The 16,496-nt window shown below is 51.8% G+C and overlaps 1 protein-coding gene across 1 annotated transcript in view; it reads left to right on the top strand.

Annotated features, from left to right (window-relative positions):
- The window catches only part of zhx2b (zinc fingers and homeoboxes 2b), a 49,126-nt gene that overhangs the window by 1,310 nt on the left and 31,320 nt on the right, over window positions 1–16,496 (top strand). The window contains exon 2 of the mRNA XM_072448362.1: window positions 11,300–11,369. The gene's annotated coding sequence lies outside the window, so the exon portion shown is untranslated. The remainder of the gene's footprint in view (window positions 1–11,299; window positions 11,370–16,496) is intronic.

Below are 16,496 nucleotides of genomic sequence, written 5' to 3'. Positions count from 1 at the left end.
TCTCTTTTAGAAGCTGAAGTTTGTCTTGGTGCAGCATAAAGAGGAGGAGTAAAAGTGCAGGAAAGAGAGGGAAAGAGTGAGAGCGATGCAGAGGAGCAAAAGGAGGAGGAGCAAAAGGAGGAGGAGCAAAAGGAGGAGGAGCAAAAGGAGGAGGGAGAGAACGAGACGTCCTGCCAAAGAATGCAGCGCTGGCTTCAGACCAACACCAACGGCACATGGACTCACTGTACAGCTCAGGACAACGGGGCCCACGGGGGGGTCGGGGGCCCATGGGGTCAACATGGCTAACGAGGCTCCATTTTCCTGAACATAAACATGACATTCTTGATGGACTTCAACGTCTCATTGACCTTTGCTCTGAGGTCAAAGTTCTTCTGGATGTTTTTGTTTTGTCTGAGACCACGAGATGAGGGGCGTGTCCAGGGCAGAGGGCGTGTCCGGGGCAGATGGCGTGTCCGGGGCAGAGGGGCGGGGCAGAGGGGTGTGTCCGGGGCAGAGGGTGTGTCCAGGGCAGAGGGGCGGGGCAGAGGGGCGTGTCCAGGGCAGAGGGGGTGTCCGGAGCAGAGGAGCGTGTCCGGGGCAGAGGGGCGTGTCCGGGGCAGAGGGGCGTGTCCGGGGCAGAGGGGCGTGTCCTGGGGCAGAGGAGCGTGTCCGGGGCAGAGGGGCGTGTCCGGGGCAGAGGGGCGTGTCCGGGGCAGAGGGGCGTGTCCGGGGCAGAGGGGCGTGTCCGGATGAGGAGGACCAAAGCCCAGAACTTCGTCGTCTTTAATCGACCCTTTGACTTTTTTGTGCTGTTTTCCGTCAGTCGAGGTGGATTGACCGGTACTGCTGATTGACCGGTACTGCTGAGGTGGATTGACCGGTACTGCTGAGGTGGATTGACCGGTACTGCTGAGGTGGATTGACCGGTACTGCTGAGGTGGATTGACCGGTACTGCTGAGGTGGATTGACCGGTACTGCCGTGATGACCGTGAAGACCCCCAAACACGGCCATCATGAACTATTTTTATGTTTTATTACATTTTATGATTGCACTTGTCGCTCCTGGTTCATGAAATCCCTGACCGATGGAAATGAAGCCGACTCTGACCCGAGGAAATGTTCTTCTGCGTGATATTTTGTCGTCTGGTTTGGTCAATATTTAGGTCAATATTCTGGCTCCATTTTGATTTAGACTTTAATAAAGAGCGTTTGCTGCAGATTCCTGTGGGAGCCACACTGAACACACGGAACACACTGAACACACTGACCACTCTAACCACGCTGACCATACTGAGCACGCTGACCATACTGAGCACGCTGACCACACTGACCACACTGAACACGCACTGTAACCTCCCCACGATAGTTCTGTATTTGAGCGAGTCACAAAAAGACGTTTAGTCATTCCAGTGTGTGTGAGGGGCGTGGCTAAAGCTAGTGTGTGTGTGTGTGTGTGAGGGGCGTGGCTAAAGCTAGTGTGTGTGTGTGTGTGTGAGGGGCGTGGCTAAAGCTAGTGTGTGTGTGTGTGTGTGAGGGGCGTGGCTAAAGCTAGTGTGTGTGTGTGTGTGTGAGGGGCGTGGCTAAAGCTAGTGTGTGTGTGTGAGGGGCGTGGCTAAAGCTAGTGTGTGTGTGTGTGTGTGTGTGAGGGGCGTGGCTAAAGCTAGTGTGTGTGAGGGGCGTGGCTAAAGCTAGTGTGTGTGTGAGGGGCGTGGCTAAAGCTAGTGTGTGTGTGTGTGTGTGTGTGTGTGTGTGAGGGGCGTGGCTAAAGCTTGTGTGTGTGAGGGGTGTGGCTAAAGTGTGTGTGTGTGTGTGTGGGGCGTGGCTAAAGCTTGTGTGTGTGTGTGTGAGGGGCGTGGCTAAAGCTAATGTGTATGTGAGGGGCGTGGCTAAAGCTAGTGTGCGTGTGAGGGGCGTGGCTAAAGCTTGTGTGCGTGTGAGGGGCGTGGCTAAAGCTTGTGTGCGTGTGAGGGGCGTGGCTAAAGCTTGTGTGCGTGTGAGGGGCGTGGCTAAAGCTAGTGTGTGTGTGTGAGGGGCGTGGCTAAAGCTTGTGTGTGTGTGTGTGAGGGGCGTGGCTAAAGCTTGTGTGTGTGTGTGAGGGGCGTGGCTAAAGCTTGTGTGTGTGTGTGAGGGGCGTGGCTAAAGCTTGTGTGTGTGTGAGGGGCGTGGCTAAAGCTAGTGTGTGTGTGTGTGTGTGTGAGGGGCGTGGCTAAAGCTAGTGTGTGTGTGTGAGGGGCGTGGCTAAAGCTAGTGTGTGTGTGAGGGGCGTGGCTAAAGCTAGTGTGTGTGTGAGGGGCGTGGCTAAAGCTAGTGTGTGTGTGTGTGAGGGGCGTGGCTAAAGTTGGTGGGTTTGTGTGTGAGGGGCGTGGCTAAAGTTAGTGGGTGTGTGTGTGAGGGACGTGGCTAAAGCTAGTGTGTGTGTGAGGGGTGTGGCTAAAGCTTGTGTGTGTGTGTGTGTGAGGGGCGTGGCTAAAGCTTGTGTGTGTGTGTGTGAGGGGCGTGGCTAAAGCTAGTGTGGGTGTGTGTGTGTGTGTTTGTGAGGGGCGTGGCTAAAGCTTGTGTGTGTGTGTGTGAGGGGCGTGGCTAAAGCTTGTGTGTGAGGGGCGTGCCTAAAGTGTGTGTGAGTGTGAGGGGCGTGGCTAAAGCTTGTGTGTGTGTGTGAGGGGTGTGGCTAAAGCTTGTGTGTGTGTGTGTGTGAGGGGCGTGGCTAAAGCTTGTGTGTGTGTGTGTGTGTGTGTGTGTGAGGGGCGTGGCTAAAGCTAATGTGTATGTGAGGGGCGTGGCTAAAGCTAGTGTGTGTGTGTGTGTGAAGGGCGTGGCTAAAGCTAGTGTGCGTGTGAGGGGCGTGGCTAAAGCTAGTGTGCGTGTGAGGGGCGTGGCTAAAGCTTGTGTGCGTGTGAGGGGCGTGGCTAAAGCTTGTGTGCGTGTGAGGGGCGTGGCTAAAGCTTGTGTGCGTGTGAGGGGCGTGGCTAAAGCTTGTGTGTGTGTTAGGGGCGTGGCTAAAGCTTGTGTGTGTGTGAGGGGCGTGGCTAAAGCTTGTGTGTGTTTGTGTGTGTGAGGGGCGTGGCTAAAGCTTGTGTGTGTTTGTGTGTGTGAGGGGCGTGGCTAAAGCTTGTGTGTGTGTGAGGGGCGTGGCTAAAGCTTGTGTGTGTGTGAGGGGCGTGGCTAAAGCTTGTGTGTATGTGAGGGGCGTGGCTAAAGCTTGTGTGTGTGTTAGGGGCGTGGCTAAAGCTTGTGTGTGTGTGTGAGGGGCGTGGCTAAAGCTTGTGTGTGTGTGTGTGTGTGTGTGTGTGAGGGGCGTGGCTAAAGCTTGTGTGTGTGTGTGTGTGAGGGGCGTGGCTAAAGCTTGTGTGTGTTTGTGTGTGTGTGAGGGGCGTGGCTAAAGCTTGTGTGTGTGTGTGAGGGGCGTGGCTAAAGCTTGTGTGTGTGTGAGGGGCGTGGCTAAAGCTTGTGTGTTTGTGAGGGGCGTGGCTAAAGCTAATGTGTGTGTGAGGGGCGTGGCTAAAGCTAGTGTGTGTGTGTGTGAGGGGCGAGGCTAAAGCTAATGTGTATGTGAGGGGCGTGGCTAAAGCTAGTGTGTGTGTGTGTGAGGGGCGTGGCTAAAGCTTGTGTGTTTGTGAGGGGCGTGGCTAAAGCTAATGTGTGTGTGTGAGGGGCGTGGCTAAAGCTAGTGTGTGTGTGTGTGAGGGGCGAGGCTAAAGCTAATGTGTATGTGAGGGGCGTGGCTAAAGCTAGTGTGTGTGTGTGTGAGGGGCGTGGCTAAAGCTAGTGTGCGTGTGAGGGGCGTGGCTAAAGCTAGTGTGTGTGTGAGGGGCGTGGCTAAAGCTTGTGTGTGTGTGTGTGTGAGGGGCGTGGCTAAAGCTTGTGTGTGTGTGTGTGAGGGGCGTGGCTAAAGCTAGTTTGTGTGTGAGGGGCGTGGCTAAAGCTAGTTTGTGTGTGAGGGGCGTGGCTAAAGCTAGTGTGTGTGTGAGGGGCGTGGCTAAAGCTAGTGTGTGTGAGGGGCGTGGCTAAAGCTTGTTTGTGTGTGTGTGAGGGGCGTGGCTAAAGCTTGTGTGTGTTTGAGGGGCGTGGCTAAAGCTAGTGTGTGTGTGTGAGGGGCGTGGCTAAAGCTTGTGTGAGGGGCGTGGCTAAAGCTTGTCTGTGAGTGTGAGGGGCGTGGCTAAAGCTTGTGTGTGTGTGAGGGGCGTGGCTAAAGCTTGTGTGTGTGTATGTGTGTGTGAGGGGCGTGGCTAAAGCTTGTGTGTTTGTGTGTGTGTGAGGGGCGTGGCTAAAGCTAATGTGTATGTGAGGGGCGTGGCTAAAGCTAGTGTGGGTGTGTGTGTGTGTGTGTGTGTGAGGGGCGTGGCTAAAGCTTGTGTGTGAGTGAGGGGCGTGGCTAAAGCTTGTGTGTGTGTGTGAGGGGCGTGGCTAAAGCTTGTGTGTGTGTGTGTGTGTGTGTGTGTGTGTGTGAGGGGCGTGGCTAAAGCTTGTGTGTGTGTGTGTGTGTGTGTGTGAGGGGCGTGGCTAAAGCTAATGTGTATGTGAGGGGCGTGGCTAAAGCTAATGTGTATGTGAGGGGCGTGGCTAAAGCTAATGTGTGTGTGTGAAGGGCGTGGCTAAAGCTAGTGTGTGTGTGTGTGAGGGGCGTGGCTAAAGCTAGTGTGCGTGTGAGGGGTGTGGCTAAAGCTAGTGTGCGTGTGAGGGGCGTGGCTAAAGCTAGTGTGCGTGTGAGGGGCGTGGCTAAAGCTTGTGTGCGTGTGAGGGGCGTGGCTAAAGCTTGTGTGCGTGTGAGGGGCGTGGCTAAAGCTTGTGTGCGTGTGAGGGGCGTGGCTAAAGCTTGTGTGCGTGTGAGGGGCGTGGCTAAAGCTTGTGTGTGTGTGTGAGGGGCGTGGCTAAAGCTTGTGTGTGTGTCAGGGGCGTGGCTAAAGCTTATGTGTGTGTGAGGGGCGTGGCTAAAGCTTGTGTGTGTGTGTGAGGGGCGTGGCTAAAGCTTGTGTGTGTGTGTGAGGGGCGTGGCTAAAGCTTTTGTGTGTGTGTGTTTGAGGGGCGTGGCTAAAGCTTGTGTGTGTGTGTGTGAGGGGCGTGGCTAAAGCTTGTGTGTGTGTGTGTGTGTGTGTGTGTGAGGGGCGTGGCTAAAGCTTGTGTGTGTGTGTATGAGGGGCGTGGCTAAAGCTAATGTGTATGTGTGGGACGTGGCTAAAGCTAGTGTGTGTGTGTTTGAGGGGCGTGGCTAAAGCTTGTGTGTGTGTGTGAGGGGCGTGGCTAAAGCTTGTGTGTGTGTGTGTGAGGGGCGTGGCTAAAACTTTTGTGTGTGTGTGTTTGAGGGGCGTGGCTAAAGCTTGTGTGTGTGTGTGAGGGGCGTGGCTAAAGCTAGTGTGTGTGTGAGGGGCGTGGCTAAAGCTTATGTGTGTGTGAGGGGCGTGGCTAAAGCTTATGTGTGTGTGTGAGGGGCGTGGCTAAAGCTTGTGTGTGTGTGAGGGGTGTGGCTAAAGCTTGTGTGTGTGTGTGTGTGAGGGGCGTGGCTAAAGCTTTTGTGTGTGTGTGTTTGAGGGGCGTGGCTAAAGCTTGTGTGTGTGTGTGAGGGGCGTGGCTAAAGCTTGTGTGTGTGTGTGTGTGTGTGTGTGTGTGTGAAGGGCGTAGCTAAAGCTAATGTGTGTGTGTGTGTGTGTGTGTGTGAGGGGCGTGGCTAAAGCTTGTGTGTGTGTGTGTGAGGGGCGTGGCTAAAGCTAGTGTGTGTGTGTTTGAGGGGCGTGGCTAAAGCTTGTGTGCGTGTGAGGGGCGTGGCTAAAGCTTGTGTGTGTGAGGCGTGGCTAAAGCTTGTGTGTGTGTGTACGGGGCGTGGCTAAAGCTTGTGGATGTGTGAGGGGCGTGGCTAAAGCTAGTGTGTGTGTGTGAGGGGCGTGGCTAAAGCTAGTGTGTGTGTGAGGGGCCTGGCTAAAGCTAGTGTGTGTGTGAGGGGCGTGGCTAAAGCTAGTGTGTGTGTGTGTGAGGGGCGTGGCTAAAGCTAGTGTGTGTGTGTGTGTGAGGGGCGTGGCTAAAGCTAGTGTGTGTGTGTGTGTGTGTGAGGGGCGTGGCTAAAGCTATTGTGTGTGTGTGTGTGAGGGGCGTGGCTAAAGCTAGTGTGTGTGTGTGAGGGGCGTGGCTAAAGTTAGTGGGTGTGTGTGTGAGGGACGTGGCTAAAGCTTGTGTGTGTGTGTGTGTGTGTGTGTGTGTGTGTGTGAGGGGCGTGGCTAAAGCTTGTGTGTGTGTGTGTGTGTGTGTGCGAGGGGCGTGGCTAAAGCTTGTGTGTGAGGGGCGTGGCTAAAGCTTGTGTGTGAGTGTGAGGGGCGTGGCTAAAGCTTGTGTGTGTGTGTGAGGGGTGTGGCTAAAGCTTGTGTGTGTGTGTGTGAGGGGCGTGGCTAAAGCTTGTGTGTGTGTGTGTGTGTGTGTGAGGGGCGTGGCTAAAGCTAATGTGTATGTGAGGGGCGTGGCTAAAGCTAGTGTGTGTGTGTGTGTGTGAAGGGCGTGGCTAAAGCTAGTGTGTGTGTGAGGGGCGTGGCTAAAGCTTGTGTGTGTGTGTGAGGGGCGTGGCTAAAGCTAATGTGTATGTGAGGGGCGTGGCTAAAGCTTGTGTGTGTGTGTGTGAGGGGCGTGGCTATAGCTAGTGTGTGTGTGAGGGGCGTGGCTAAAGCTAGTGTGTGTGTGAGGGGCGTGGCTAAAGCTAGTGTGTGTGTGAGGGGCGTGGCTAAAGCTAATGTGTATGTGAGGGCCGTGGCTAAAGCTTGTGTGTGTGTGTGAGGGGCGTGGCTAAAGCTAGTGTGTGTGTGAGGGGCGTGGCTAAAGCTAGTGTGTGTGTGAGGGGCGTGGCTAAAGCTAGTGTGTGTGTGAGGGGCGTGGCTAAAGCTAGTGTGTGTGTGAGGGGCGTGGCTAAAGCTAGTGTGTGTGTGAGGGGCGTGGCTAAAGCTAGTGTGTGTGTGAGGGGCGTGGCCAAAGCTTGTGTGTGTGTGAGGGGCGTGGCTAAAGCTTGTGTGTGTGTGAGGGGCGTGGCTAAAGCTTGTGTGTGTGTGAGGGGCGTGGCTAAAGCTAGTGTGTGTGTGAGGGGCGTGGCTAAAGCTAGTGTGTGTGTGAGGGGCGTGGCTAAAGCTAGTGTGTGTGTGAGGGGCGTGGCTAAAGCTAGTGTGTGTGTGAGGGGCGTGGCTAAAGCTAGTGTGTGTGTGAGGGGCGTGGCTAAAGCTAGTGTGTGTGTGAGGGGCGTGGCTAAAGCTAGTGTGTGTGTGAGGGGCGTGGCTAAAGCTAGTGTGTGTGTGAGGGGCGTGGCTAAAGCTAGTGTGTGTGTGAGGGGCGTGGCTAAAGCTAGTGTGTGTGTGAGGGGCGTGGCTAAAGCTAGTGTGTGTGTGAGGGGCGTGGCTAAAGCTAGTGTGTGTGTGAGGGGCGTGGCTAAAGCTAGTGTGTGTGTGTGTGAGGGGCGTGGCTAAAACTTGTGTGTGTGTGTGTGAGGGGCGTGGCTAAAACTTGTGTGTGCGTGTGAGGGGCGTGGCGAAAGCTTGTGTGCGTGTGAGGGGCGTGGCGAAAGCTTGTGTGTGTGAGGGGCGTGGCGAAAGCTTGTGTGTGTGTAAGGGGCGTGGCTAAAGCTTGTGTGTGTGTGAGGGGCGTGGCTAAAGCTTGTGTGTGTGTGAGGGGCGTGGCTAAAGCTTGTGTGTGTGTGTGAGGGGCGTGGCTAAAGCTTGTGTGTGTTTGTGTGTGTGTGAGGGGCGGGCTAAAGCTTGTGTGTGTTTGTGTGTGTGTGAGGGGCGTGGCTAAAGCTTGTGTGTGTGTGTGAGGGGCGTAGCTAAAGCTTGTGTGTGTGTGAGGGGCGTGGCTAAAGCTTGTGTGTGTGTGAGGGGCGAGGCTAAAGCTAATGTGTGTGTGTGTGAGGGGCGAGGCTAAAGCTAGTGTGTATGTGAGGGGCGTGGCTAAAGCTAGTGTGTGTGTGTGTGAGGGGCGTGGCTAAAGCTAGTGTGCGTGTGAGGGGCGTGGCTAAAGCTAGTGTGTGTGAGGGGCGTGGCTAAAGCTTGTGTGTGTGTGTGAGGGGCGTGGCTAAAGCTAGTTTGTGTGTGAGGGGCGTGGCTAAAGCTAGTGTTTGTGTGAGGGGCGTGGCTAAAGCTAGTGTGTGTGTGAGGGGCGTGGCTAAAGCTTGCTTGTGTCTGTGTGAGGGGCGTGGCTAAAGCTTGTGTGTGTGTGAGGGGCGTGGCTAAAGCTTGTGTGTGAGGGGGGTGGCTAAAGCTTGTGTGTGAGGGGCGTGGCTAAAGCTTGTGTGTGAGTGTGAGGGGCGTGGCTAAAGCTTGTGTGTGTGTGAGGGGCGTGGCTAAAGCTTGTGTGTGAGGGGCGTGGCTAAAGCTTGTGTGTGAGTGTGAGGGGCGTGGCTAAAGCTTGTGTGTGTGTGAGGGGCGTGGCTAAAGCTTGTATGTGTGTGTGTGTGTGTGTGTGTGAGGGGCGTGGCTAAAGCTTGTGTGTGTGTGTGTGTGTGAGGGGCGTGGCTAAAGCTTGTGTGTGTGTGTGTGTGTGTGTGAGGGGCGTGGCTAAAGCTAATGTGTATGTGAGGGGCGTGGCTAAAGCTAATGTGTATGTGAGGGGCGTGGCTAAAGCTAGTGTGTGTGTGTGTGAAGGGCGTGGCTAAAGCTAGTGTGTGTGTGTGTGAGGGGCGTGGCTAGTGTGCGTGTGAGGGGTGTGGCTAAAGCTAGTGTGCGTGTGAGGGGCGTGGCTAAAGCTTGTGTGCATGTGAGGGGCGTGGCTAAAGCTTGTGTGCGTGTGAGGGGCGTGGCTAAAGCTTGTGTGCGTGTGAGGGGCGTGGCTAAAGCTTGTGTGTGTGTGAGGGGCGTGGCTAAAGCTTATGTGTGTGTGAGGGGCGTGGCTAAAGCTTGTGTGTGTGTGAGGGGCGTGGCTAAAGCATGTGTGTGTGTGAGGGGCGTGGCTAAAGCTTTTGTGTGTGTGTGTGTTTGAGGGGCGTGGCTAAAGCTTGTGTGTGTGTGTGTGAGGGGCGTGGCTAAAGCTTGTGTGTGTGTGTGTGTGTGTGTGTGTGTGTGTGTGAGGGGCGTGGCTAAAGCTTGTGTGTGTGTGTGTGTGTGAGGGGCGTGGCTAAAGCTAATGTGTATGTGAGGGACGTGGCTAAAGCTAGTGTGTGTGTTTGAGGGGCGTGGCTAAAGCTTGTGTGTGTGTGTGAGGGGCGTGGCTAAAGCTTGTGTGTGTGTGAGGGGCGTGGCTAAAGCTTTTGTTTGTGTGTGTTTGAGGGGCGTGGCTAAAGCTTATGTGTGTGTGTGAGGGGCGTGGCTAAAGCTTGTGTGTGTGTGAGGGGCGTAGCTAAAGCTTGTGTGTGTGTGTGTGTGTGTGTGTGTGAGGGGCGTGGCTAAAGCTTGTGTGTGTGTGTGTGTGTGTGTGTGTGAGGGGCGTGGCTAAAGCTTGTGTGTGTGTGTGTGTGTGTGTGTGTGAGGGGCGTGGCTAAAGCTAATATGTATGTGAGGGACGTGGCTAAAGCTAGTGTGTGTGTGTTTGAGGGGCGTGGCTAAAGCTTGTGTGCGTGTGAGGGGCGTGGCTAAAGCTTGTGTGTGTGTGGGGGGCGTGGCTAAAGCTTGTGTGTGTGTGTGCGGGGCGTGGCTAAAGCTAGTGTGTGTGTGTGAGGGGCGTGGCTAAAGCTAGTGTGTGTGTGAGGGGCGTGGCTAAAGCTAGTGTGTGTGTGTGTGTGAGGGGCGTGGCTAAAGTTAGTGGGTGTGTGTGTGAGGGGCGTGGCTAAAGTTAGTGGGTGGGTGTGTGAGGGGCGTGGCTAAAGCTAGTGTGGGTGTGTGTTTGTGTTTGTGAGGGGCGTGGCAAAAGCTTGTGTGTGAGGGGCGTGGCTAAAGCTTGTGTGTGAGGGGCGTGGCTAAAGCTTGTGTGTGAGTGTGAGGGGCGTGGCTAAAGCTTGTGTGTGTGTGTGTGTGTGTGTGTGTGTGTGTGTGTGTGAGGGGCGTGGCTAAAGCTTGTGTGTGTGTGTGTGTGTGTGTGTGAGGGGCGTGGCTAAAGCTAATGTGTATGTGAGGGGCGTGGCTAAAGCTAGTGTGTGTGTGTGTGTGTGTGAAGGGCGTGGCTAAAGCTAGTGTGCGTGTGAGGGGCGTGGCTAAAGCAAGTGTGTGTGTGAGGGGCGTGGCTAAAGCTTGTGTGTGTGTGAGGGGCGTGGCTAAAGCTAGTGTGTGTGTGAGGGGCGTGGCTAAAGCTAGTGTGTGTTTGAGGGGCGTGGCTAAAGCTAATGTGTATGTGAGGGGCGTGGCTAAAGCTAGTGTGTGTGTGTGAGGGGCGTGGCTAAAGCTAGTGTGTGTGTGTGAGGGGCGTGGCTAAAGCTAATGTGTATGTGAGGGGCGTGGCTAAAGCTAGTGTGCGTGTGAGGGGCGTGGCTAAAGCAAGTGTGTGTGTGAGGGGCGTGGCTAAAGCTAGTGTGTGTGTGAGGGGCGTGGCTAAAGCTAGTGTGTGTGTGAGGGGCGTGGCTAAAGCTAGTGTGTGTGTGAGGGGCGTGGCTAAAGCTAGTGTGTGTGTGTGAGGGGCGTGGCTAAAGCTAGTGTGTGTGTGTGAGGGGCGTGGCTAAAGCTAGTGTGTGTGTGAGGGGCGTGGCTAAAGCTAATGTGTATGTGAGGGGCGTGGCTAAAGCTAGTGTGCGTGTGAGGGGCGTGGCTAAAGCAAGTGTGTGTGTGAGGGGCGTGGCTAAAGCAAGTGTGTGTGTGAGGGGCGTGGCTAAAGCTAGTGTGTGTGTGAGGGGCGTGGCTAAAGCTTGTGTGTGTGTGAGGGGCGTGGCTAAAGCTACCGTAAACGGGAACCCTTTAGCCTCATTTCTTTGACTTGTCTGCAGTAATATGGTTGTGTAGCTCCGCCCTCTGCTGGTCAGGGATGAAACCTGTTTCTGTGGCAGAGTGGTCAGTCTGTTCTGTTCCCCGTTACGAGGAGGTTGTGGGTTTGACTCCTCGTTTCACTGAATTACATCAGATTCATTTACATTTAATACATGGACAAAGGGACTAAACCAGGTCCAAACCAGGTCCAAACCAGGACTAAACCAGGTCCAAACCAGGACTAAACCAGGTCTAAACCAGGTCTAAACCAGGACTAAACCAGGACTAAACCAGGTCTAAACCAGGTCTAAACCAGGACTAAACCAGGTCTAAACCAGGTCTAAACCAGGTCTAAACCAGGACTAAACCCGGTCTAAACCAGGTCTAAACCAGGTCTAAACCAGGTCTAAACCAGGACTAAACCAGGTCTAAACCAGGTCTAAACCAGGTCTAAACCAGGACTAAACCGTGGAGTGGCTGGTTCGCGCCCCGTCGTTAGTTCAGTTCTTGACGTGTGTTTCTATGGTTACAGGTGTGATTCCTGACGCTCAAAGGCGCGACAGACGATGAGAACCGCCGACCTGTGACTGCTGCTGCGTCAGGTTCGTCAGTCCCCCCCCAAGAGCCCCCCCACATGTCCTCCCCAAGAGCCCCCCCACATGTCCTCCCCAAGAGCCCCCCCCACATGTCCCCCCCAAGAGCCCCCCCACATGTCCACCCCCAAGAGCCCCCCCACATGCCCCCCCCCAAGAGCCCCCCCCACATGTCCCCCCCAAGAGCCCCCCCCACATGTCCCCCCCCAAGAGCCCCCCCACATGCCCCCCCCCCAAGAGCCCCCCCACATGTCCCCCCAATAGTCCCCCCCACATGTCCCCCCCCAAGAGCCCCCCCACATGTCCTCCCCCAAGAGCCCCCCCACATGTCCCCCCAATAGTCCCCCCCACATGTCCCCCCCCAAGAGCCCCCCCCAAAGTCCATGACGTTCAGCCCCAAGGACCTGCTTTAGTCCTGGTTTAGTCCTGGTTTAGTCCTGGTTTAGACCTGGTTTAGTCCTGGTTTAGTCCTGGTTTAGACCTGGTTTAGTCCTGGTTTAGACCTGGTTTAGTCCTGGTTTAGTCCTGGTTTAGACCTGGTTTAGTCCTGGTTTAGACCTGGTTTAGACCTGCTTTAGACCTGGTTTAGTCCTGGTTTAGACCTGCTTTAGACCTGGTTTAGTCCTGGTTTAGTCCTGGTTCAGACCTGGTTCAGACCTGGTTTAGACCTGGTTCAGACCTGGTTTAGTCCTGGTTTAGTCCTGGTTCAGACCTGGTTTAGACCTGGTTTAGACCTGCTTTAGACCTGGTTTAGTCCTGGTTTAGTCCTGGTTCAGACCTGGTTTGGACCTGGTTTAGACCTGCTTTAGACCTGGTTTAGTCCTGGTTTAGTCCTGGTTCAGACCTGGTTTAGACCTGGTTTAGACCTGGTTTGGTCCTGGTTTGGACCTGGTTTAGACCTGGTTTAGTCCTGGTTTAGTCCTGCTTTAGACCTGGTTTAGACCTGGTTTAGTCCTGGTTTAGACCTGCTTTAGACCTGGTTTAGACCTGGTTTAGACCTGGTTTAGACCTGGTTTAGACCTGGTTTAGTCCTGCTTTAGACCTGGTTTAGTCCTGGTTTAGACCTGGTTTAGTCCTGCTTTAGACCTGGTTTAGTCCTGGTTTAGACCTGGTTTAGACCTGCTTTAGACCTGGTTTAGTCCTGGTTTAGACCTGGTTTAGACCTGGTTTAGTCCTGCTTTAGACCTGGTTTAGTCCTGGTTTAGACCTGGTTTAGACCTGCTTTAGACCTGGTTTAGACCTGGTTTAGTCCTGGTTTAGTCCTGGTTTAGACCTGGTTTAGTCCTGGTTTAGTCCTGGTTTAGACCTGGTTTAGTCCTGGTTTAGACCTGGTTTAGACCTGCTTTAGACCTGGTTTAGTCCTGGTTTAGACCTGCTTTAGACCTGGTTTAGTCCTGGTTCAGACCTGGTTCAGACCTGCTTTAGACCTGGTTTAGACCTGCTTTAGACCTGGTTTAGTCCTGGTTTAGTCCTGGTTCAGACCTGGTTCAGACCTGGTTTAGACCTGGTTCAGACCTGGTTTAGTCCTGGTTTAGTCCTGGTTCAGACCTGGTTTAGACCTGCTTTAGACCTGGTTTAGACCTGCTTTAGACCTGGTTCAGACCTGGTTTAGACCTGGTTTAGACCTGGTTTAGTCCTGCTTTAGACCTGGTTTAGTCCTGGTTTAGACCTGGTTTAGTCCTGCTTTAGACCTGGTTTAGTCCTGGTTTAGACCTGGTTTAGACCTGCTTTAGACCTGGTTTAGTCCTGGTTTAGACCTGGTTTAGACCTGGTTTAGTCCTGCTTTAGACCTGGTTTAGACCTGGTTTAGACCTGGTTCAGACCTGGTTTAGACCTGGTTCAGACCTGGTTTAGTCCTGGTTTAGTCCTGGTTCAGACCTGGTTCAGACCTGGTTTAGACCTGGTTCAGACCTGGTTTAGTCCTGGTTTAGACCTGGTTCAGACCTGGTTTAGACCTGGTTTAGACCTGGTTTGGTCCTGGTTTGGACCTGGTTTAGACCTGGTTTAGTCCTGGTTTAGTCCTGCTTTAGACCTGGTTTAGACCTGGTTTAGTCCTGGTTTAGACCTGCTTTAGACCTGGTTTAGACCTGGTTTAGACCTGGTTTAGTCCTGGTTTAGACCTGGTTTAGTCCTGCTTTAGACCTGGTTTAGTCCTGGTTTAGACCTGCTTTAGACCTGGTTTAGACCTGGTTTAGACCTGGTTTAGACCTGGTTTAGTCCTGCTTTAGACCTGGTTTAGTCCTGGTTTAGACCTGGTTTAGTCCTGCTTTAGACCTGGTTTAGTCCTGGTTTAGACCTGGTTTAGACCTGGTTTAGTCCTGCTTTAGACCTGGTTTAGTCCTGGTTTAGACCTGGTTTAGACCTGCTTTAGACCTGGTTTAGACCTGGTTTAGACCTGCTTTAGACCTGGTTTAGACCTGGTTTAGACCTGGTTTAGTCCTGCTTTAGACCTGGTTTAGTCCTGCTTTAGACCTGGTTTAGTCCTGGTTTAGACCTGGTTTAGACCTGGTTTAGTCCTGCTTTAGACCTGGTTTAGTCCTGGTTTAGACCTGGTTTAGACCTGCTTTAGACCTGGTTTAGACCTGGTTTAGACCTGCTTTAGACCTGGTTTAGACCTGCTTTAGACCTGGTTTAGACCTGGTTTACTTCTTGTTGCTGGGCAAATTCCACAAATATAAAAAACAGTTAAATTTGACGTGTCGTTTCTTTCTTTTTTCTTTGGTCCGACTTTAATTAACGAGTCAAACTCAAACGCTGCAGCGCCCGGACCTCGCCTCCTTCCCTCGTCTCCTTCCCTTGTTTCTGTGCGGGTGAAGACTCTCCATAGCAACAGTTGCCCCTCTGTCGTCGCCGCGGTAACAGGCTCCACCGCCACTAATTAGAAAACAAGAGGAAGACGAGGGGCAAATCCAACCGCTCTGCCACGAGGAGCTAGGAAACAAGGAGATGAGGAGCTAGGAGCTTCCAGTGAAAGTGGTTTAAAACTCTAAAATCAGGAGATGAAGCACCATGAAGTCACATGAATATGCTAGCTAGCATAGCCGCTAGCACAGCCGCTAGCACAGCCGCTAGCACAGACCTGAGAACCTGAGAGAGAACAGTATGGTCCTGTAGTTGAAGCGCGACTTCTCAGAAAATGCCCGTTTTCACCTTCCCCCTAGCCCCGCCCACATCCCTGTACTTAGTTGTGATATTTGACATATGAAGACATGATTCATGTCACTATAATGTTCTGTAATGTCACAGAGTAAACCAGGTCTAAACCAGGTCTAAACCAGGACTAAACCAGGTCTAAACCAGGACTAAACCAGGTCTAAACCAGGTCTAAAGCAGGTCTAAACCAGGTCTAAACCAGGACTAAACCAGGTCTAAACCAGGAATAAACCAGGTCTAAACCAGGTCTAAACCAGGTCTAAAGCAGGTCTAAACCAGGACTAAACCAGGTCTAAACCAGGTCTAAAGCAGGACTAAACCAGGACTAAACCAGGTCTAAAGCAGGTCTGAAACAGGTCCAAACCAGGACTAAACCAGGTCTAAACCAGGACTAAACCAGGTCTAAACCAGGTCTAAACCGGGACTAAACCAGGTCTAAACCGGGACCAAACCAGGTCTAAACCAGGTCTAAACCAGGTCTAAAAGGTCTAAACTGGGATATAATTTGGTCCATTTTATGAAACCTCTTTCCCATACAATTTTATTTTTTATTTAAAAATTCAATTATATTTAAAATTTTAAACCCTTTTTTGACTGTGGTTTTTCTTTAACTAAGATTTCCACAATTTACTTTATTGTCCAAGTAAATCATTTTTTACATAACAATTCTAAGTTTGTGCATTTGTAAAATGGAAAAAAACATTTTCTAAATAAAAATGTTTAATAAAACTAACTTCAGAACTTTTTTTATTTAAATTTTGGCTCCACAAATATTGAAGTGAAGACAACATAACTTATGAGTCACTTTAATAACTGTCTGTTACCATGACGACGGTCCAAATCATGAGTTCTAACAAAAACAATAAACAAAATTTTATTGAAATAAAACAAAATTGAAATTCAGAACATCAAAATGTAAAAATGAATAAACATGTTTTTTACTCTTTAAAAACGACAAACGCAGAAACGATTCTGATTCATCACAAATAAAAGCCTTTTGTCTAAATGTTTTTCAGCCTCGTCAGACTTGGCTTGAATTATTCATAAATTGACAGATTTTCTGTTAACACTGATCATTATTAAACCTGAATTAAGGTTGTATTGTCTATTTTCAACTGCAAATAATATTACAACAATAATAATAAATAGTAATTAACACTAAATGAACAAAGTCTGATTATTTTATCGAAATTGGAAAAAGAAACAAAACATTAAACCAGAATTATTTGAGGAATAATTTCAGATATCATTTTCAAACATCTAAAACTTAACTTTTAGTGAAATTAAAATGCAACAACATTAAACCTGATTTAACGTTATTTTCATTGTTTTTTGGCCTGAAAACTTCAGCTTCAAAATGTGTTTTATTCAATTGTAATAAATTCCTTTGAGTTGTTTTTGTGGCGCTGCGTGTGTGACCTCTGAACCTCCGTCTTTTATCTTTCCTCTTCCACTCTTTTCCTTTGTGTTGCCGTGGGTTACTCCGTGCTGCATCACGCGCCTGTCATTGGACGTCATGTCGGCGTTTGAGTTGTTTTGGCGGAGGTTAAAACGCGGCGTCGCTGCAGAACTCGCTGTTTCTTAGATCAATACTTTTTGGACTCGTGAGAATATATTTGGACTGAAGCGCGTTTGTGCCGTTTGCTTCAAATCAAATGTTTGAGACAAAACTAGAAGAAAAGCTCTGAAGTCAAACTCGCGCTTCGACATCCCACACATTTGAGTCGTAATTCTAGGAAAACGTGGCTGAAAGAAAGACGGTTTCTGAACGCGCGTGTGGAGTCTCTTACACGCGTGTGGAGTCTCTTACACGCTTTGGAGTCTCTTACACGCGTGTGGAGTCTCTTACACGCATTGGAGTCTCTTACACGCGTGTGGAGTCTCTTACACGCGTGTGGAGTCTCTTACACGTGTTGGAGTCTCTTACACGCTTTGGAGTCTCTTACACGCGTGTGGAGTCTCTTACACGCGTGTGGAGTCTCT

The sequence above is a fragment of the Eucyclogobius newberryi genome, unplaced genomic scaffold, assembly GCF_026437365.1.
Source record: "Eucyclogobius newberryi isolate DKJ021-1_F unplaced genomic scaffold, fEucNew1.0.hap1 SCAF_16, whole genome shotgun sequence".
Lineage (NCBI taxonomy): Eukaryota > Metazoa > Chordata > Actinopteri > Gobiiformes > Gobiidae > Eucyclogobius > Eucyclogobius newberryi.
This window is presented reverse-complemented; position numbering and strand designations above follow the sequence as displayed.